The 24,113-nt window shown below is 38.4% G+C and overlaps 1 protein-coding gene across 2 annotated transcripts in view; it reads left to right on the top strand.

Moving 5' to 3' along the window:
• The window catches only part of PRKG1 (protein kinase cGMP-dependent 1), a 1,078,644-nt gene that overhangs the window by 37,879 nt on the left and 1,016,652 nt on the right, over positions 1–24,113 (top strand). The window contains exon 1 of one of the 2 annotated variants that reach the window (XM_033841582.2): positions 75–90. The exons of the other annotated variant lie outside the window; for it this stretch is intronic. The gene's annotated coding sequence lies outside the window, so the exon portion shown is untranslated. Of the gene's footprint in view, positions 1–74; positions 91–24,113 lie in introns of those variants that run through there. 2 annotated transcript variants of the gene reach the window in all.

The raw sequence follows: 24,113 nt of genomic DNA on the forward strand, positions 1-24,113 counted from the left end.
TGTAAATGACATTCTCCTTTTTTCAGCTATTCCTTAGTGGCCCAAAAACATTTTGGAAAGGGAAAAGAAGAACCGAACAGATAGCAGCAGGTAAGATGGGTAGAACTGGTGTTGTAGGTGGTCATTAAAATATAAAGTGTTCTGATTCTTATGAGAATAGAGAAAGAGGCAACTTGAAATGTTTATTTATTTATTTATTTTTTAATGAGTAGTTTATTCTTTCCAAGTGGAACTGAAGTGCATTGAGAGGTTAGATAAAGCTTATATTCAACCATTTTATTGGTCACCACAAATAGTTTAGAGCTCAGATATGTGGGTGATTAAATTCAGGATTTTAAGGATTTACCAATAAAATGATTCTTTCTTCTGAAAATGTATTCATGATTGCTAGGTTAATGGAAACTAAAACTTATTTCAATATTTGTGTGACTCATTCCATGGGTATTGACTGATATGTACAGCAAAGCATACGTTTTAAAAGTGGGAGATGTTATAATAAACATTACTTTAAAAATTTATGAGAAAACAAATTTGAGAGAGACAGAGAGAGAAAGAGATCATTGTTCACTGCTCTTTTAGGCAGATTTGATTTGGGAGAGCTGGGACATAGATGCTAGATCCTAATAATACTGTGTGTGAACTCAAAAGATCTGGAGTTCTTTCTCATCCCTGCCAGTGGATAGCTAATTGGGAGAGGTGGGTGATTTGCTTAATTGTTTGAGGCTCAAATTAATTAACAAATGAGGCATTATCTTGCAGTAGATGGGGAGGGCATATAGGCACTCTGCCTGTCTGAATTACAGTTGACCATTGAACAACATAGATTTGAACTGTGTGGGTTCACTGATATGTGTACCCTTTTCAATACATATAATACCTGTATTTTTATTTTACTAGTCTTTAAATTAACTAGGTGTGAGGAAAAGTTTGTGTTTAATTAGAGATCACAATAAGTGGAATCAAAAGAACCAGGGTTTGAGTCCTGATTATATCCAAACTGTTCCGCTTCCTGCCCTTGGGTGAGTCCTTTATCAATACTTCTGGTTTTGAGGCAGACATAGCAGTACACGGATTTTTGACGGCCCATGGGGTTTGGGGCGTTGGCACCCCTATCTCTTGTATTGTTCAAGGGTTAACTGTACTCAAACTGTATTTCAACTATGTATCCCCTGCCTCTTGCAGAAGAAAAACCAAACAGAGGACACTGGGATGATTTTCACCTCACTCAGGAAGAGTAGAATGTCATTATAAACCCTTCAGAGAACTGGAACTCTTCAGACTCTCAAGTCACAGCTTGCTGGACTTGTGTATAAAATGAAGGACATGGGCTAGTGCTGAAAGGGCATTCCAGAGAGTTTAGGATAAACCATATTCACGCATCATGAGGATTAAAGCAACAGAAAAGGAGGTTAATGTTAACACAGTGCAAACAGAATACAGAAAAGCCAAAGGTAAGAGAATGAACAGTAAATTGTTTATGTAGGAATTCAATTCTAAGCTAGCCTTGGAAGAGGAAAAGCAGGAACTGGTGGGTTAATGGTAGGAAGCAATTCCACTGAAATTCTTGAAGGTGGCTGAATTTTAGAAGTAGTTAATGGACCAGAGGAAGATGATGGAAGAGAATCTGAAAGGCCAGACCAAGGAGATGAGATCTGACCAGAAGAGCACTAGGGACCAGTGTGGAATTTCTGAACAAGGAAATGGCATGATGGAATTGATATCTGGGGAAGATCATTATACCATCCAGCATCTCTGTGTAGGATGAATAGAGAGTGGAGGCTGGAGAATCAGGGTAGGAGGCTACTGAAGGCATGTGGTAATAGGGTTGATTGAGGCTGTGGCGTCATAAAAGGAAATGAGTGGGTAGATCTGAGAGACAGTGGAGAAGCATACTTGACAGGTTATTTCTGTTTTTAGTTAACCTGTTTGTGACAATTGTTCTCCCTATTCTCATGGAGCCAATTTTGAATAAGTAAAGTTTCTGTGTTATCATGGACAAAGAAATGCTTCGTGGAAATTTCTCAATTTTCCTTGCTCTATATCCGGATTATAGACAACGTGAACTATTCAAACACAGTGTGGTCTTTAACTCTGTTATAAAGCAGTAACAGATCTGGTTATGCCAGGGGTCCCATCATGGTCAGTGAAATATTCCTTCTTATCCGGGAGGTCTGTATGATGTTGTATTCCTTTCCTACTATATCAGCATTTTAACCAGTTCTCTTGTTCTTAATATCTTAGGACTTGTGGAGCTTTAGTTTTTGGCAGGCAGTAATTGAGGGTTTTGATAACGAAACAAATGGCCTAATGAGCAATAATGATGTTTTTGGAATGTACACTTTGTGCAGGGCATGTTTCTACATGTTTCTAGGCACTTCCCAGGCATTTGTTGAATGCTTACAATGTGCCTGGTTCTGAGTACTAAGCATTTTACATGGATAATCTCATGTAATTTTCCTAACAATTAGAAAGTAGCTAGTGTTCTTCCTTCCATTTTACAAATAAAGGAAAGCAAGACAGAGTTCTAATGGAGGCATTGCTTTACTACAGCAGAATCAATTCTGGATATTTTTTTTTATTATTATTATTATTTGCGGTACGCGGGCCTCTCACTGTTGTGGCCTCTCCCGTTGCGGAGCACAGGCTCCGGACGCGCAGTCTCAGCGGCCATGGCTCACGGGCCCAGCCGCTCCGCGGCATGTGGGATCTTCCCGGACCGGGGCACGAACCCATGTCCCCTGCATCGTCAGGTGGACTCTCAACCACTGCGCCACCAGGGAAGTCCAATTCTGGATATTTTTGTAGCTGGACTATGGTCACATAACATACCTTATTGATTTCCTAAATAAAGCACATTATATAACCACCCTCAGTGGAGGCAAGATGAGATATGGCTAAGTTTTAAAGTTCTTTTTCTTAGGTACAATTCCTGTTCTGTGTTCAGAAATGAGTCAGGAACATCTCTGTCTTTCTGTGGAAGTATCTGATGGCTTCTTAACCATCCCTCTAACATTTGTGGCTGTCCAACAGTGAGCTGCCCCTCGAGCTAGTGATGTCTTTATCACTGGGGAGTTTTCACTAAAAGCTCAGTGACCGGGCTTCCCTGGTGGCACGGTGGTTAAGAATTCTCCTGTCAATGCAGGGGACCCAGGTTCAAGCCATGGTCCAGGAAGATCGCACAGGCCATGGAGCAACTGAGCCCGTGTGGACAACTACTGAGCCTGCACTCTAGAGCCTGTGAGCCACAACTACTGAGCCCACGTGCCACAACTACTGAAACCCGCATGCCTAGAGCCCATGCTCTTCAACAAGAGAAGCTACCGCAGTGAGAAGCCCACGCACCACAAGGAAGAGGAGCCCCCACTCGCGGCAACTAGAGAAAGCCCGCGCACAGCAGTGAAGACCCAACGCAGCCAAATAAATAAATAAATAAAAGCTCAGTGACCATTTAATGCAGATGTCATAGATGCTGGATGAGAGGAAGGGAAGTAGTATGAAATAACATTTGAGATCTCTCCCAACCCTGAGATACTTTAAGATTCTAAGTTCCATTAAAATTATTTCAGGACACAGTTAAGAGTAGAGCAGCAATTCTTAGGTCAGTGTTTTATAGCTTTTGGCCAAAGGCCATTCACAGGTTAACAGAGCAAAGAGAAGTGGGTATAATAGGATTTGGAAAAAAACTTTTAAAACAGAAATCAAGTTGGAGTAACTTTCTGTGCAAAATGTAGGTAACTTCTAAGGATAAATATCAGAAAAGAAATCCTCAGATCAGTATAGTACCATGCCATTTTAATTTTAGAGTATAAAATAATCTCTGATTTTTTAAAAAGCCAATAAAAAAGTGGGTCCTAAAAGTGATGTTTACAGTCAATGAGTTTCTAGAGTAGCTTAAGTTCTCAAGGAAGCATCACAAATGATAATAATAACTGCCTATTTTCACTACAGAAAGCTTTTATTGAGCACTTTTACCTATGCCAAAAACTCTACTAAATGTTTTACATGGATTTTTCTCTATAATTTTTACACTAACCCCATGAGGTAAGTAGTAAGTAGCATCAATTTTCTTTTTTTTTTTAATTTATTTTATTTATTTATTTTTCGCTGTGTTGGGTCTTGGTTGCTGCACATGGGCTTTCTCTAGTTGTGGCGAGTGGGGGCTACTCTTCGTCGCTGTGCACTGGCTTCTCATTGCGGTGGCTTCTCTTGTTGCGGAGCACAGGCTCTAGGCGCGCAAGCTTCAGTAGTTGTGGCACACAGGTTCAGTAGTTGTGGCTTGCGGGCTCTAGAGCACAAGGTCAGTAGTTGTGGCTCACGGACTTAGTTGTTCTGCGGCATGTGGGATCATCCCGGACCAGGGCTCGAACTCATGTGCCCTGCGTTGGCAGGCGGATTCTTAACCACTGTGCCCCAGGGAAACCCATTGGCATCAATTTTCAAATGAGCATTTCAAGGCTAAAGAAAGTAAAGAAATTGCCTAAAGGCAGTATCTGGATTTGAACACAGATCTGATTCCTGTGTCTGCTCTTTGCAGCCTACTATTTTTCTCATTGCCTCTGCAGAATATGCAGTTTCATCTATAATAAATGACTGTATCTGTTGTGCTTATTTATGTTGTAGCTTGCCATAGAGTTAAAGCATCCTTGCTTGGATAAGCTAGGTTACTTGAGGGGAGAAGCAACAGAATATTGGTTCTGAATGTTAAGCTTCAAATTATTTTGGAACCTGGTCTCTTAGTAACTGAATGGGTGGCTGTTACATTTTAGATAAAATAAAAAGAAAATCATGTGAAATCCTAAGCCGTATCTTAGACTTGAATATAGATTACTTTGGTCAATGAATAGTTGCTTTTTGAAAAAATTTTCATTCCTTAGCTCCAAAAACACAAAAAGCATAATCTCTTAGTAGTCTGAAAATACAGCCTTCCTGGGACTTACTTGTAAAATCTATATTATTTTTAAAATAGAGGCTATGCTGTTCCTTTTCAGCAGCATGGCTCACTTGTACCTATTGTCTTAGGTAAAGTAAAATTAAATTTTCAACGAGTGAGGGAAAATGAAAGGACATATTCATACTTTGAGTTGTCTATCTTTGTAGTTTTCACGCTATTGTACTTTTGCCTGAAAATAGAAATGCATTTTATAAATCTTAATTCTCTCAGTATTTAAAATAAATCTTCCTAATTATCTAGAATGCCCAATTAATGAAGGAAAATCTGGAATATCAGAAATATAAAACTTTTGACTTATGATACAGACATGTGTACAGTTAAATATGCACATCTAGGAAAATTAATCATGGCTCTGTCTCAAAAACTCATATTTTGATAGAAAAAATTTTGGTGAAACAAAATACATGAAACCATTTTCTACCCTCATTAAATGACCCTGTTCATTTCCTGTTTTGTTTTTGGACATTATTCCAAGATGATCTCTCTAGAGAGTGTTAAAATTCATGCTCTAAAAATATAATGACAATTTTAACCTCACCACAAGGCAAATCTTTCCATTTTACAGTAAGTTCATGTTGATATACTTAAAAAGAAACCACTTAGGATTAAGTATAAAGGTTTTTGAGTTTTTAAATAGGGTTTTTGGATTCATGTTGACAATTATAGTTTTTACCAATAATCTAGGAAAGTTATCATTTATGCCCATCAGTGGAGAAGTATGTATCCATTTGCAAAAGGAAACTAATCTCTCCTTTAAGAAAGGAAGAAATAGTCATCATGAACTTGGGCATGGAAATTTACAAATAAGCACAGGTTCCCAAGTGTCAGAGGGTTCCCAATATATCAGTGTCAATAGGCCTAACTCTAAAAATTATCCTTTAGCATTTGTAATCTTTGGAAGGTTTATTGAAGGGTTTTTAAAATCATCTTTCGAGAAAAAGTTTTGGATTTTTTTTTTTTTTATGAAAGTTAGTTGTGGAATAGAGTAGTGGAACTTGCTCTCGAGAATTGTGAACCTTATTTATATCTCATTAAAAATAGTAGCAATTAGTTCCATTTTATTAGAGAAAATTACTTTAAGCTAAATAATGAACTATATAAATATTAGGAAGGGTGAGGTTGTCAAGGGGGTAGAGATTCAGATTTTTCTGACGTTTCTAAAATTACAGCAAACTGTGAGGCCCACTGCAAAGAGGGAAAAGGTGTACAAAAAGACGTTTAAAGTCCTGAAGTCAGTCTTTACATGCATCACTGTTTTTCTTTAGGCTCAGTGTATAATTGTTTTCTCTTTCCTCCTTTGGAACATACTGATATTATTTTCTTAGTGCATTTTCTGGTTCCTGTTTATAAGCTGCTTGCCAACTCTGTCAAGATCAGGGAATTTCCCAAGCACATATAGAGGAGTTTGTATTAGACGATTTGCAATGTCCATGCAGGTATAATGTCTACGATTTAAAGTTTCTGTAATGAACTTGGTACGCTTGGCATAGATATATAATAGACCAGGCAGAATCTTCAGTAAATGCTGTCATTTTTTCCTAATAACAAGTGTGCTGCACATGTACTAAATGCCCCTTAAGTATTTTGCAAAGATGATTTAATAATGCTGAGAGACATTGTACCAATTTCCTATTACTACTGTAACTCCTACAAATTTAGTAACTTAAAACAATACAAATTCGTTATGTTAGCATTTTGTAGGTTAGAAGTCAGATGAGGGCCTCATTGGGCTAAAATGAAGGAGGAGCCGTAGCCTTTTCTTGTAGCTCTAGGGGAGAATCTTTTCCCTTGTCTTTTCTAGCTTCTAGAGACTCCCCACGTTCCCTGGCTTTTGACTCTATTGCATCTTCAAAGCCAGCAAAGGCTGGTCCAGTCTTTTCTGACACTGCATCTACTCTGACTCTGGTTCTTCTGCCTCTCTTGCTTACTAGAACCCTTGTGATTTCATTGGACCCACCTGGATAATCTAAAGTACTCTCCCCATCTCAAGGTCCATACCCTTAATAACATCTGCAAGTGCCTTTTGCCATGTAAAGTAGTATATTCCCAAGTTCAGGGATTAGAAAGTGTACATCTTTGGGGAGCCATGGTGCTGCCTTCTGCAGGCATGGACAATTTTTGTTTAATGGTTGAAAATGGTCTTTGTTAGAGGAAATTTTTATATACCATTTTTGCCGATAGATTTAATCATAACTTTGGGCCCATGATTTTTTCTTTCTCTACATTCTACACTGTTCGGGGCATATTCAAACTATCTCTAATTAAATAACTACAGTAGTGAAATTCATTACAAGTAATAATAGGTAACAGTTATTGAGTACTATACTCAGAGCTGGGTACTTTTTATGCCTTATCTCACTGAATCCTCACAACTCTCTGCAGAGGGTATTATTTTTCTCCTATTTTATAAAGGAAACATCGAGGATTTGAAATTTTAAATAATTGTCCCAAGGCCACCAAACTAGTGAGTGACAAGTGTGATAAGAACACAGGTAATGTGGACCAAGACTGGTACCTGTATATACACTCAAAACTACTTGACAATAGGGATATTTATTTGCAAATCTCATCCCTCATGTGTACACATCCACAATGGGCACCTTTAAATATTCATTTAAAAAAAAAAAAAAAAAAGGGCTTCCCTGGTGGCGCAGTGGTTGAGAGTCTGCCTGCCGATGCAGAGGGACACGGGTTCGTGCCCCGGTCCGGGAGGATCCCACGTGCCGCGGAGCGGCTGGGCCCGTGAGCCATGGCCGCTGAGCCTGCGTGTCCGGAGCCTGTGCTCCGCAACGGGAGGGGCCGCAACAGTGAGAGGCCCGCGTACCGCAAAAAAATATATATATATATTCATTGGATTCATGAATGGTCTTACACAATGATATACTCCATTGGTTTTCTGACTGGTCCCATAACGGGTAAGATAAATATGGACTTAATGGAACAGTATTAAAGAACACCGCTATACTTATTGTACTTAATGTTTTCCGTGATGGTTGTTCTCCGTGTTGGCACCAGCCTCAAGAGCAGGCCCTCATCATTGTCGTCCCTCTCATCCTGGTATTGTATGTACATCTGTCCTACCTTCTTCTGTACCTCTTCTGTCATCTCCCCACTAAACATTTTGGCAGCAACTTTAGAAACATCTGTTGCCCTAGCCTAGGAGCAAACTAATGCTTTCTATCAAATGAAGGTGGCACTTGGCAGTTCATGCTTTAATCTTCTTCAGGAGACCCTTTGGTCTAAAGCTATAGAACTAAATCCTTGGAGCCCTACCATCCCACGTGTGTAGCGAAGGGCAAAACCCATGTGAAAGGCATATGGTAGAATACATTGAAATTATACAGCCTGACCTTCTCCCAAATGTTAGTGAGGCATCCGTCCTCCTGGGATGTCACCTGCGAACAATTTCAGTATGGCACCAAGAGGCTTTTGTTCAAACATCAGTTCCAGTCGCGATACTGCCACGTGACAGCTGGGCGATGCTAGGCACGTTTCTTAACCTCTTTAGGGAGAGTAAAGACCTTGATGTGTCTTGGTTCGCTCTTGTGGGTATACACATATGATTAAGATTCAGTCACTGATCTCTCAGGAAACCATAATTTCCTGAGGGAAAAGTCACATGTAATAACCTAATTCATGTCAATCAAAATTACAGGCCATGGGTAAGGGCTTCCCTGGTGGCGCAGCGGCTGAGAGTCCGCCTGCCGATGCAGGGGACGCGGGTTCGTGACCCGGTCCGGGGGGATCCCACATGCCGCGGAGCGGCTGGGCCCGTGAGCCATGGCCGCTGAGCCTGCGCGTCCGGAGCCTGTGCTCCGCAACGGGAGAGGCCACAACAGTGAGAGGCCCGCGTACCGCAAAAAAAAAAAAAAAAAAAAAAAAAAAATTATTACTGGACACGTCCTTCTTGATTTTCTTCTAAGAAAAAAAAGCAGCCCTGACATTCGGAAACTGATTCGATGCTCAAAGCTAGACTTCAAAGTTCTTACAAATGGATTTGGTGCTTTAAAACAAAGCCATGTTGTTCTCCTGCTGGACGTAAGCCATCTTATACACTATCCATTTCAGACTGGGTCACTGGGCAAGCAGCAAAATACCAGACATGTTCCTCTCTCTCACTAAATGTATGATGGCTGCTTTACCAATTACAACTTCTGGCTTGCTCTAATCTGTAGATTAGATTTATTGAGATAGCCAATCGTAGAATTGCCCAATTTAGAATGAACCTTCAGCTCCTTAGAACCTCCTTAAAATTATCCAATAATAGCTCAAATCCTATAATAGTTTTCTTTCTAACATCGCTTTCTGAGATGCCTCACAGCTCCCTACGGGGTGCATTCTGCCTCTCTGCAATGAATAACAAACACAACTTGTCAACCACAGCTAAGATCTTTAGCTGAAGGGCATTGACATTTCTAAAAAATAATCCAATCAATGACTGAAGTTAGATAGTTGTGAAAAATCATAGAATTCTACAACTGTCTCTAATTTGGTTCTTTAAAAATAAATTTTATTATTTTTATCCATGTATGGTTTAAAAAGTAAGACTAGAAGGGCTTATATTGAAGAATAATATCCCTGCATGCTCTTTGCATCCCAGTCCCGAAAGGGAACATGATATGGGTGTCATTACTCACTTTAGTCAGAAGCTTGATCACTGTATTTAATTTCCAAGAACTCCTTCCTGTTCTCTGATTAGTCTTTCTTCATTGTATCCTCTTAGACTTGTTTTTGATGTAATATCCTCTTGCTTTTCTCCTCTGTAGACACCGATATGATGTCATTATATTCTCATTATTAATATTAAGTAATTTTTCTGTTCCTGAAATACTGTGTGTGTGGGTTTGTGTGTTATATATTTTGCTTTCACCTGTGTGTTACAGAAGTGATCTTAGCTTGCTTGTGTATATTGACAAGAACGAGGATTTTGGAAGGTTGACCCATGTTTGCTGGGGTGGACCTTGATAGGACAGATAGCCCTCATACTTTTGATCCCTAAATGCCAGAATGCTAAAGATTTTGTTCTTATCTACTAATTCGTAATTCTGTTCTAATTGTAGGCAGTCATATATGAAGATTTTATGTATGAAATTTGTTTTTACAAATTTATACTTTGTATAAATATATAGCTTCGACCTATTAAAAAAAAACAGTATGGCTTTAACCTGATTGTCCTATAATCTTTTTGTTTGTTCACAGAAAACATAGGGAAACTCCAGAAAGGCTCTCTGACCAGTCTATTTTGCATATTATTGTTCTCTTTGACCTCTTAGGCAAAACTACTCAAGACAGTCTATTATTGTGCTCATCTTAGTTCTATAACAGAGAAGTTCTCCATTGAGTTTATTTATGACCCCAGTATTCTAAGTACTTTATGTATTTTAAGTTATTTAATTCTCACACCAGCCCTATGAGTTGACTTACACATTCTCCATATAGTTTTCAAAATATTGCCATTTAAAATTTTTCCTTTGCTTTAAAAATAATGAAAAATTTTCATGATAATTAAAAAACCCTGGTTAGAGTTACAAGCATAGATATTGATTCCCTGTCTAATTTAATTTTAGTTAACCCAGATTTGCACATATAGCCAACTGTTTTCACATATGAATTTGAACTCTGACATCACTCTGTTCGCATGGAAATCAAAAGCTCTCCTAATATTTTAAGAATAGGTTAGTTATTTTTATCAGTATCCTCGTGTGGGACATTAAAATTACCTGTATTTACATTTACTGTCTCCTGTCATAAGTTATTTCATCTGCTTTGCATCTGTGTCTTTGCTTTGGAAAACTAAATGCTGTTTAAACTTTTAAATCCTAACTTTCAAAGTAAGCGAAAAATTAAACAATATGGAAAATCCATGGCAGCAGCGTGACCCCCTAGGCTGAAGAGAATTCAAGCTGAAATGCCTAGTGTCTGTCTACACTTAGAGCAGGAAATATAGGATTACACATCAAATGCATCTAGTTTTCTAGGGTCTGATAAACAGCCTTTTGTAAAGTCTTTTAATTGACATGGGAATATATTCTGCATTCACAGTCATTGAAATTAAATACTTGGTAATTAGAAGTTAGATTTTATTGCTTATTTAAAAAGAAAGAATAAGATAGAGTGCTTAAAAAAACTGAAAATTCAATAGTCATGACTCAAGCTTAGTGCTAGTGAGCATTGATTCAGTGGCAAAGACTTTGATGAAAGTGTATGCCAATATAATGAAAATAAATACGTTTTAATGAGAGTCTGTTTTAGTTACTGGTAATGATGGCCTGTGAGATGCCATCTTGACTTCCAGGTTTTAATACAACTTTCACTCTGGCCTTTTGGTTATCTGGAGCGAGTCCTGGTGAAGTTTTCAGGTGATCTCATAGCGATGATGATGATGATATCAACATTTCACTGTTGTAAGTGCTCTGTGGCTTTTGACATGCTTTCATATGCATCATCTCGTTACCTTTATGACCACCTCCAAGTTTTCAAAGCAGGAAAACATATTAGAAAATACACACAGGAATGTGCTTAAATGTCTGCCTGCAAAAGCTTAGAGGTCTCTTTGGGTGACAGATCTTTTTCCATTTTGGTGACACTGTAAGGTAGAGTCAGGTGAGAAAGTCAGGCAAGTAGTCAAAGAGAGAGCCTCACAAGAGCTTCAGAAGTTTATACTTGCAGGTGTTACAAACTAGACATCTACAAGCCGTATTTGAACCATACATGTATTTTATTTTACCAGGATGGTATTTTGAAAATTTAGAATTAAATGCGTTTTGGTAGCCAAGTAGCCCAGAGCCTCACCAGTCTCCATTCCCTTTCACTTGTCATGTGCTTACTGATTTGTAATGACTTTCCTAGTTCTGAAGGAAGGGCTACCTTGCTCCCTATCTCTGGAAAATTCCAGCCACATTATGTTTTATGTGAACAGGGCTCCCAGGAGCAGTGTGGGCCATTCTGAAGACATTTGATTTTTTTTTAATCTGTGGTGTGAAAGATGGAGAGACCCCATCTTGTTGGGTGCAATTAGGAAAGACTTCAGGAGGATGTGACTTCTAAGATGGACCTTCAAGAATGAAATTCATTCTAATGGTTTTGCTCAGATGTTCTGACTCATAGGAAACAACTGGAAAATTGGGGACCTGGCTTGTCTAAAACTTGAGTAAATCACTGCTTGTATATACATTACTTACTCAGCAACACAATTGCTCAAGTCAGAAGTCTGTGAGTCATGCAGAACCTCTTCTCTCTTCTACCCCATTTGGCTGTTAGAGACTTCTGTGGTTTCCCTTTCTAAATAGTTGTCCAGTATCCTCTCCATTCTCCATCATTATAGACTCAATCATGGCCCAAGCCTTAATCGTTTTATAACAAATTGTCTGACTCTCTGACTATGAGACCACCTGCCTAAAAGCCTCCAATGTCTTTCCATAGTCTTCATATTGAAGGGAAGGTTCCTAACATGATATAAAAAGTCCAATATTGCTTAACTCCTGCATCTCTTTTCATTATAATCTCTTGATGTACACTTTCACTGTCAAACTGTTTATAGTTCCCTGAATACATGATTCTATTTTATGTCCTTTGCCTTTGGTCATATGATTCCATTTGTCGGAAACAATCTTTCTGCACTTGGCTGGCAATGTCTTACTTTTAAGGTTTATATCTAGCATCACCTACTCAAAGAAGTTTTTCCCAGTTCTCATTTATTGATGGTCTTCAATTGAGACACAGTGGGGAAATGCCAAGATTTTTGAAGAGATTATCAGAATCTCTTGTGCCCATCTTCACTTGCTTTCTGCCCATCTTTTAAACCATTGGCTATTGTTGCAACAATCAAATGTGCACAGGTGTGACCTGAGAGCACCGTGTCTTGGCCATACCTCACTTCTCCTCACTTCTGAGGTCTACTAGGTGTGTGAACTTGGAAGAGGATGGTAGTTAACATTTCGTGGGGAACCCTAGACCAATGGGATATGGATGCCATATACAAATATTCTCTGCTTCTGTGTTTCCTACAGACAATTCTGAGGCATATTCTAAAGAGTCCCCACTGGCATTGAGCCCTAGTTGCCCACGTAGGTCACTAAATCAATGACTGCTTGAATTGGCTCTCTTTCCTTCCTGGCTTCTCTCTTCTTTTTCTTGATTCTTGGGACCAATTCCTCAAAGAAACTATGTTCCTGCAGGCTCTTTTCTCAGTCTCTGTTTTCTGGGAGATCCAGGCTAAGACAAAAGATATAAGAACATGGATATATGTAAAATGATCAGATTCTCAAATTTCATATGTATTTTCAGAATTATCAATTTCTAGATGTATTTTTTTCTAAAACTGACCTACCTGGGAATATATGTGAAACAGCAATCAATTAAAAAACTTCAAGTATTAAAAACTCACATTCTGTGGGGGAATTAGAATAGAAATATAGTTTCATTAAGAAGGAAAAGGAGTGATAGAAAATTTCTGAGGGGTAAGAATTTATTCATGCACTTTTCTGAAGAAAAAATGACCCACTTTTAGTCAATATAATGTTTCATGGTTTTGTCAAGACAAACGCACAGTACTTGATTATTCAGCAACAACTCTTTCCGTATGCCTATAAGCAAGTACTAATCTATTGCGGTTGGTTAACCTTGTTGATTATTACTTGTTTCCAAACCACATGCACTTTTAAAAATGGATGATAGGGGCCTCAGATGTAAATCCGGGGCCTCAGATGTAAAACCGGGGTCACTGACGTAAATGCGGGGCCTTGGACGTGAATCCGAGGTGCAGACACCTGTCAAGCCCAGGCGGAGTCCCTGGCACGCTGGGTGGTGTGGGTGGCGCAGATGGGCCAGCTCTGACCCCGATGACACCAGGCTGCCCTGTGTGCCACAGGCCACCACCCGGCCCCTCCAGCAGCTCTGGGACCCCATCGCCACACACCAGCCAGGCGGTTCCAAGGATTTGGATGTCCGTGTCTTTGGGAGACCATTACTTTGCCTGCCACATGCTTGCAGGATCTTTGTTCCCAGTCCGAAGGTCAGGCCCAAGCTCCTGTGGTGGGAGCTCTGAGTCCAAGCCGCTGGACTAACAGAGAACCTCAGAGCCCAGGGAATATCAGTCAGAGTGAGGCCTCACAGAGGTCCTCATCTCTGCACCAGAACCCAGCTCTACCCAGCTGTCTGTAAGCTCTCAGGCCAAACAACCAGTAAGACAAGAATACAGCACCACCCATCAAAAAAACCCAAATGAAACAACAAAAAAATATGTTAAAGACAAAGGAGCAAGGTAAAAGCCTACAAGACCAAATAAATGAAGACGAAATAGGCAACCTACCTGAAAAAGAATTCAGAGTAACGATAGTAAAGATGATCCGGAATGTCGGAAGGAGAAGGGAGAATGTACAAGAAACATTTAACAATGGACTAGAAGAACTAAAGAGCAAACAAACAGTGATGAACAACACAATTACTGAAATTAAAAATACTCTAGAAGGAATCAATAACACAATAACTGAGGCAGAAGAATGGATAAGTGACCTGGAAGATAAAATGGTGGAAATAACTGCCAGGGAGCAGAATAAAGAAGAAAGAATGAAAAGAATTGAGGACAGTCTCAGAGACCTCTGGGACAACATTAAATGCACCAACATTCGAATTATAGGGGCCCCAGAAGAAGAAGAGAAAAAGAACGGGTCTGAGAAAATATTTGAAGAGATTATAGTTGAAAACTTCCCTAACATGGGAAAGGAAATAGTCATCAAGTCCAGGGAATGCAGAGAGTACCATACAGGATAAACACAAAGAGAAACACACTGAGACACATATTAATCAAACTATCAAAAATTAGATACAAAGAAAAAATATTAAAAGCAGCAAGGGAAAAGCAACAAATAACATACATGGGAATCCCTGTAAAGTTGACAGCTGATCTTTCAACAGAAACTCTGCAAGCCAGAAGGGAGTGGCAGGACGTATTTAAAGTGATGAAAGGGAAAAACCTACAACCAAGATTACTCTACCCAGCAAGGATCTTATTCAGATTCGATGGAGAAATTAAAAGCTTTACAGATAAGCAAAAGTTAAGAGAATTCAGCACCACTAAACCAGCTTTACAACAAATGCTAAAGGAACTTCTGTATGAAGGAAACACAAGAGAAGGAAAGACTTACAAAAACAAACCCAAAACAATTAAGAAAACGGTAATAGGAACATACATATCGATAATAACCTTAAATATAAATGGATTAAATGCTCCAACAAAAAGACATAGACCGGATGAATGGAAACAAAAACAAGATCCGTATATATGCTGTCTACAAGAGACCCACTTGAGACCTAGGGGCACATGCAGACTGAAAGTGAAGGGATGGAAAAAGATATTGCATGCAAATGGAAATCAAAAGAAAGCTGGAGTAGCAATTCTCATATCACATAAAATAGACTTTAAAATAAAGACTATTATGACAGACAAGGAAGGACACTCCATAATGATCAAGGGATCAATCCAAGAAGAAGATATAACAAGTGCAAATATTTATGTACCCAACACAGGAGCACCTCAATCCATAAGGCAAATGCTAAGAGCCATAAAAGGGGAAATCGACAGTAACACAATCATAGTAGGGGACTTTAACACCCCACTTTCACCAATGGACATATCATCCAAAATGAAAATAAATAAGGAAACACAAGCTTTAAATGACACATTAAACAAGATGGACTTAATTGATATTTATAGGACAATCCATCCAAAAACAGCGGAATACACTTTCTTCTCAAGTGCTCATGGAACATTCTCCAGAATAGATCATATCTTGGGTCACAAATCAAGCCTTGGTAAATTAAAAAGAATTGAAATCATATCAAGCATCTTTTCAGACCACAACGCTATGAGACTAGATATCAATTGCAGGAAAAACGCTGTAAAAAGTACAAACACATGGAGGCTGAACAATATGCTACTGAATAACCAAGAGATCACTGAATAAATCAAAGAGGAAATCAAAAAGTACCTAGAAACAAATGACAATGAAAACATGATGGCCCAAAACCTATGGGATGCAGCGAAAGCAGTTCTAAGAGGGAAGTTTATAGCAATACAATCCTACTTCAAGAAACAAGAAAAATCTCAAACAACCTAACCTTACACCTAAAGCAGTTAGAAAAAGAAGAACCAAAAAAACCCTAAGTTAGCAGAAGGAAAGAAATCATAAAGATCAGATCAGGAATAAATGAAAAAGAAATGAAGGAAACAATAGCAAAGGTCAATAAAACTAAAAGCTGGTTCTTTGAGAAGATAAACAAAATTGGTAAACCATCACCCAGACTCATCACGAGAAAAAGAGAGAAGATCCAAATCCACAGAACTAGAAATGAAAAAGGAGAAGTAACAACTGACACTGCAGAAATACATAGGATCATGAGAGATTACTTATGATCTCTCATGAGTAATAAGGCCAATAAAATGGACAACCTGGAAGAAATGGAGAAATTCTTAGAAAATCACGACCTTATAAGACTGAACTAGGAAGAAATAGAAAATATAAACAGATCAATCACAAGCACTGAAATTGAAACTGTGATTAAAAACTTTCCAACAGACAAAAGCCCAGGACCAGATGGCTTCACAGGCGAATTCTATCAAACATTTAGAGAGGAGCTAACACCTATCCTTCTCAAAATCTTCCAAAATATAGCAGAGGGAGGAACACTCCCAAACTCATTCTACGAGGCCACCATCACCCTGGTACCAATATCAGACAGAGATGATACAAAAAAATAAAATTATAGACCAATATCACTGATGAATACAGATGCAAAAATCCTCAACAAAATACTAGCAAGCAGAATCCAACAGCACATCAAAAGGATCATACACCATGATCAAGTGGGATTTATCCCAGGAATCCAAGGATTCTTCAATATATGCAGATCTTCAATGTGATATACCATATTAACAAACTGAAGGATAAAAACCATAAGATCATTGCAACAGATGCAGGAAAAGCTTTCAACAAAATTCAACACCCACTTATGATAAAAACCCTCCAGAAAGTAGGCATAGAGGGAACTTACCTCAACATAATACAGGCCATACATGACAAACCCACAGCCAACATCATTCTCAATGGTGAAAAACTGAAACCATTTCCACTAAGATCAGGAAAAAGACAAGGTTGCCCACTCTCACCACTATTAGTCAACATACTTTTGGAATTTTTAGCCACAGCAATCAGAGAAGAAAAAGAAATAAAAGGAATCCAAATCGGAAAAGAAGTAACGCTGTCACTCTTTGCAGATGACATGATACTATACATAGAGAATCCTAAAGATGCTACCAGAAAACTACTAGAGCTAATCAATGAATTTGGTAGAGTAGCAGGTTACACAGTTAATGCACAGAAATCTCTTGCATTCCAGTACACTAATGATGAAAAACCTGAAAGAGAAATTAAGGAAACACTCCCATTTACCATTGCAACAAAAAGAATAAAATACCTAGGAATAAAGCTATCTAAGGTGATGAAAGACCTGTATGCAGAAAAGGATAAGACACTGATGAAATACATTAAAGACTATACAAACAGATGGAGAGATATACCATGTTCTTGGATTGGAAGAATCAATATTGTGAAAATGACTATACTACCCAAAGCAATCTACAGATTCAGTGCAATCCGTATCAAACCCCCAATAGCATTTTTCACAGAACTAGAACAACTTCCCAATTTGTATGGAAACACAAAAGGCCCCAAAGAGCCAAAGCAATCTTGAGAAAGAGAAACCAAGCTGGAGGAATCAGGCTCCCAGACTCCACACTGTACTACAAAGCTACAGTAATCAAGACAATATGGTACTGGCACAAAACCAGAAATACAGATAAATGGAACAGGATAGAAAGCCCAGAGATAATAAACCCACACACATATGGTCCCCTTATCTTTGATAAAGGAGGCAAGAATATACAGTGGAGGAAAGACAGCCTCTTCAGTAAGTGGTGCTGGGAAAACTGGACAGCTATACGTAAAAGATTGAAATTAGAACACTTCCTAACACCATACACAAAAATAAACTCAAAATGGATTAAAGACCTAAATGTAAGGCCAGACACTATAAAACTCTTAGAGGAAAACATAGGCAGAACACTCTATGACATAAATCACAGCAAGATCCTTTTGAACCCACCTCCTAGAGAAATGGAAATAAAAACAAAAATAAACAAATGGGACCTAATGAAACTGAAAAGCTTGTGCACAGTAAAGGAAACCATAAACAAGATGAAAAGACAACCCTCAGAATGGGAGAAGATATTTGCAAATTAAGCAACTGACAAAGGATTAATCTTCAAGGTATATAAGCAGCTCATGCAGCTCAATATCAAAAAACAAACAACCGAATCCAAAAATGGGCAGAAGACCTAAATAGACATTTCTCCAAAGAAGATATACAGACTGCCAACAAACACGTGAAAGGATGCTCAACATCACTAATCATTAGAGAAATGCAAATCAAAACTACAATGAGGTATCACCTCACACCGGTCAGAATGACCATCATTAAAAAATCTACAAACAATAAATGCTGGAGAGCTTGTGGAGAAAAGGGAAACCTCTTGCATTGTTGGTGGGAATGTAAATTGATACAGCCACTATGGAGAACAGTATGGAGGTTCCTTAAACAACTAAAAATACAGCCTCCATATGACCCAGCAATCTCACTACCGGGCATATACCCTGAGAAAACCGTAATTCAAAAAGAGTCATGTACCACAATGTTCATAGCAGCACTATTTGCAATAGCTAGGACATGGAAGCAACCTAAGTGTCCATTGACAGATGAATCGTTAAAGAAGATGTGTCACATGTATGCAATGGAATATTAGCCTTAAAAAGAAATGAAATTAAGTTACTTATAGTGAGGTTGATGGACTTAAGAGTGTGTCATACAGAGTAAAGTAAGTCAGAAGGAGGAAAAGAAATACCGTATGCTAACACATGTATGGAATCTAAAAAAAAAAGTTCTGATGAACCTAAAGGCAAGATAGGAATAAAGACACAGACATAGACAATGGACTGAGGACACGGGGAGGGGGAAGTGTAAACTGGGGTGAAGTGAGAGAGTAGGATTGACATATATACACTACCAAATGTAAAATAGATAGCTAGTGGGAAGCAGCTGTATAGCACAGGGAGGTCAGCTTGGTGCTTTGTGACCATCTAGAGGGGTGGGATAAGGAGAGTGAGAGGGAGACGCAAACGGGAGGGGATATGGGGATATACGTGTGCGTATAGCCGATTCATTTTGTTATACAGCAGAAACTGACACCACACTGTAAAGCAGTTATACTCCAATAAAGATGTTAAAAAAAATGGATGATAGTGGGTGATAATAGAGTGATAGAATAGTTGTATTTTAAAATGTCAATATTTACTTGTTGAAAGGAATTACATCTGTTGCAACTACTCAAACATGATGAAAAATTTTGGATGCCAGTTAAAAAGTATGAGTTGAGGCACATAGTTCTAAAAAATTCTAGGGGAAATGTGAGAAAAAATCTGAAGATGCTTTGTTTAGATCAGAGGTTCTTAACTGTGGGTCACAATGGAAGCACCTAGGCAACTTTAAAAATACGAATTCCTGAATCCCACTTGAGGACATTCTGATACAGTTGGTCTGGGGTGGGGCCCAGGAATTGTTACTTTTTTTAAAATTTTTTAATTGAAGTATAGTTGATTTACAATGTGTGTTAATTTCTGCTGTACAGCAAAGTGACTCAGTTATACAAATATATACGTTCTTTTTTGTATTCTTTTCCAGTATAGTTTATCCTAGGATATTGAATATAGTTCCCTGTACTATACAGTAGGACCTTGCTGTTTATCCATTCTATATGTAATAGTTTGCATCTACTAACCCCAAACTCACAGTCTGTCCCTCCCCATCCCCACTTCCCCCTTGGCAACCACAAGTCTGTTCTCTGTCTGTGAGTCTGTTTCTGTTTCGTAGATAGGTTCACTTGTGCCATGTTTTAGATTCCACATAAAGTGATATCATATGCTATTTGTCTTTCTCTTTCTGACTTACTTCACTTAGTATGATAATCTCTAGTTGCAAGGAATCGTTATTTTTTAAAGGCTTAGCAAGGGAATATAGCGTTAGCCAGAGGTGACCTCCATTGTCCAAGACTGCTCTCACCCCCTTAGTAGCCCAGACATAGCACCTACCACATCGTGCAGAAATAGGGTTAACTTAGGTGCCAACAGGTGTCAGGTAGGATCTACAAATGAGTCAAATGGACCAGGTTGGGGAACTGGAATGAATTAGAGAGCTCATGCCCCCTTCAAAGGAAGCAGCTCAGACTTGGTTTCACCCAACCCTTGACTTGCTGGTAAATGGGCCCAGAGATGCCAAACATGCTCATTATTCAAGCAAAGCAGGAAATTCAGTTCTTTTTTAGATGGGAAATACATGATTATAGAGCACTGTCTAAAGTTTTCCTCACTTATTCCCCTTTATTTCATTTTTTTACAGTGCCACTGCAGGCCACATATAACTGTGAGTCAGATGGCATCCATGGACCCTCAGTTTTATAATCACTGGAAACATTACATGAGAGTCTTGGCCTATAACCTGTAGGGTCTCCTGTACAGGGACAAGATGTCACTCTTGCTTTACTGACACTTGGGATATGAGGGATGAGTTGTGTACTTACAAAAATGACATTATTTAAGTTCTTGTTTAGGGTTCTCAAAGAAAATTGGATAGCTGAAACAGCCCACTATATCCATTTATAGATTGTTTACTCCAAAGATGTACAGTTTCTCTTGCCTCTTTGTTCTTTATGGGTAGAGAAAATTATTTCATTGTTATTCTAGGAAAGGTGAGAGACCACATGTTTATTAGCAAAAAATTCTGAACCTTCCTCGGAATGTTGAAGAATGAACTTTACAAAAAGATATTTCATTTATTTTTTGAAAGGTTAACTCAGATAGGAAATAATTCTAGGTACTTCTCATTGTACTTAAAGACATCATTTGGGACTTGAAGATCGAGAAGTAGAAAGGAGACTAATTTTATAAAGGAAGGAAACTGAACAAAAACATGCCATATAAATGTTTAAGAGGCTAGAAAAATCTACCAGGAACATTAATCATCACCAAAAAAATTAACACTTTGCTATTAATTGGCTAAAATGGTATATGAGAAATACTCGGATATTAATGAAACTGTTTGTATTCCTTATTCTTTTATTTCCTCACGTAGAATGTTGGCTTGTCCAATTCATCCTTTTAGCCTTTTCTATTTTAGTATTTAACCAGGAAATTGAGTAGGTGGCACATGGCCAAAAAATGGTCATTTTTACATTTCTTGTTCTGAGGTGTATTAAAGCGGGTATTTCTTGAAGTTTTAAAAATTTCTTTTTCTTCATCAAGGGTCTAATTATCTTTCCATATGTAAAATACCATACAACAAACTCTGCATGACAGTATTACAAGTGACTTCACTGTTTTCCTTAGAATTGGCATATATATTATGATCCATGTAATTTGTTTGACCTGTTCACATGGAAGGATAAGGTCTGGTTGATTTATTTGTTTAGAATGCACAGGATACCAAGTTGTCGGTCTCCTGGTAGCTGTTTAGAGTGTGTGGTTCTTCACTCCTTTTTCATTCAAACAATTTATGTTGAGCACTTGCTACGTATGGTAAGAAAGGCTCAGCTAAGTATTTAGAGACTCTCCTACTCTGTGCAGGCTTTCTTAATAGACTTTGAAATTCTTTTGTGTGTTTGCTGGGAAGGGGAGATGGACAGATCTGGCAGAATTTTTATGTCAGAATTGTAAGTGTTGTCTGTAATAAGTTTTTCCAAGAAATGATTGCATGATCAAATATATAATAAATCGCTATTTTATTTAGCTTAAAAGGACCCACTTCACCATCCCCTCACTTACCCCAAGGAATAAACAAAAATCAAAATTCCCTGTAAACTTCATGAGTGGGTTTGAAGTAGAAAAAAAAAATTGAGCTGAAGCTCTCTTACATAGAAGGATATTATAAACAGGTCTTTTTAAAATCAAGGGTAGAACCTCCATCATTTGTTCTTATTTCCGCTTTGGTTTATCTGAGTTTGGGTCTCATTAGGCCAGATAGCTAGTTGGATATTGTCTGCCTGAGGCTACTTGCTCTAAGGCATGGACATTCCTGGTTTTCAGAGTCAGCTGGCCCAATGACTTAATATATATATCAAGAGTGATATATATATGTGTGTATATATATATATATATATATATACACACACACATGCACATACACACATATCACATATATAAATATCACGTATCCCATCTGTTTTCAAATAAAAATGTTAAGGCAATTTGTAATGAGACATTTATTTAATAAGATTAGTAAAAGGACATTGTAAAACATAAGAGTCAACATTTTACATGTTATAAATGTTGTCATCATAGGGCTGTTTCTTATTTCAACCCTTCATGAAAGCCTAAGGTCTATTGTTAAAATGTAGTTTTCTGAAGACATTTTATTGAGGCTGTTAGAGTAATTCTCTGAGAGACAAAACTCTATGCTGGTCCAATTTCATGCAGAGCTTAGACAGTCCAGAAAAGTGTTCCAAGTGTGGTCTGTGGACATCTGTATACATATAATTTAAGGTACTTGTTAAAGAGGCAGATGGCTGGGTACTAGCTCAGATCTACTGAATCTGAATCCTTGGGCTGGAGCCTTGGTGTCTGCATTTTAACCTGTTTAGATAAACCTTACAGTAAAATCTGAGATTAGGAGAGTGGATATACCCTCAATTATCCCTCTTTCATATGGATAAATGCTCTCTGAAGAGAAATCCACAGTGGTGGGGCCAGAGTACAAGTGCTCTTAGTTGTCTAAAGGAGATCTGCATGTAGGTGGGAAAAGCAACATTCTACCACTACCCCTCTTACAGGCTTACAGGCTTGCTTGCACTAAACCCTCCAGCCACACATACCAGCTACAGCCCCAGGCTCCCCCAGGAGCCTCACTTACACCAGGACTGTGCCACTCTTGCAAAGTAGGACACCTTTCCTCTTTCTGCCTTTTGTCCACTGCCCTTGCATTTTGAGGACAACTGCCATTGATTTTGTACTTATTACTTCCAGGCACTTAAACTATTATCCCATTTCCTATATGGTGATCTTCACAACAACCCTAGAGATAGGTGTTATTTTCAGGCTCATTTTGCAGATGAGGTAAATGAGGTTTGCACAGGTGATGGTGATGCAGTCATGGCCCCAAAATGAAAAAGTAGCAGAAAAGAGACTCAAACCCAGTTCTTTCTATAGCCACTCTGCTGCACTGCTGCTGAATGTTTGCTGCCTGACTTTCTGGACGAGAGTGTGGAGAGCTTTGTTTTCTAATACCTTAGCACAGCTAATATGGAAAAGAGATGGCCTAGTTTTTTTCATTTACTTATCCCCTACCAGCTTTTACACATGATTTTAATATCAAAGGGAGGATATTAAATCCCACTCATATGAATTATGATGAACAGTAATTTACAGACCAAAAAATTCTGTGTGAATGGGTAGATAAGATAAGGATTGTGTGTCTTTTGTAGGGAAAAAAAAAAAATTACCATTAAAAAGAAATGGTACAGGTGCCCAATGAGAGAGACAGCACATTGTTAGAGCATTAACATGAACAACAACAAAAAATCAACAATGTCATAGCTCTTCTTTTTCTAATGAATTCATTCCCGGATCTTGACATAAAGCTTTCTGTGACTTTTATCTCCCTACTCCCTCATTTAGAATCTAATTTAAAGTGAAATCATATAAAGATGCAGACGTAGAGAATGGACTTGAGGACACGGGGAGAGGGAAGGGTAAGCTGGGACGAAGTGACAGAGTGGCATGGACTTATATATACTACCAAATGTAAAATAGATAGCTAGTGGGAAGCCGCTGCATAGCACAGGGAGATCAGCTCAGTGCTTTGTGACCACCTAGAGGGCTGGGATAGGGAGGGTGGGAGGGAGATGCAAGAGGGAGGAGATATGGGGATAGATGTATACGTATAGCTGATTCACTTTGTTATAAAGCAGAAACTAACACACCATTGTAAAGCAATTATACTCCAATAAAGATGTTAAATAAATAAAGTGAACTCATAAGAAAACAAAACTTAAGAATTCAGT

Source organism: Tursiops truncatus, chromosome 16, assembly GCF_011762595.2.
Source record: "Tursiops truncatus isolate mTurTru1 chromosome 16, mTurTru1.mat.Y, whole genome shotgun sequence".
NCBI classification, from domain to species: Eukaryota; Metazoa; Chordata; class Mammalia; order Artiodactyla; family Delphinidae; genus Tursiops; species Tursiops truncatus.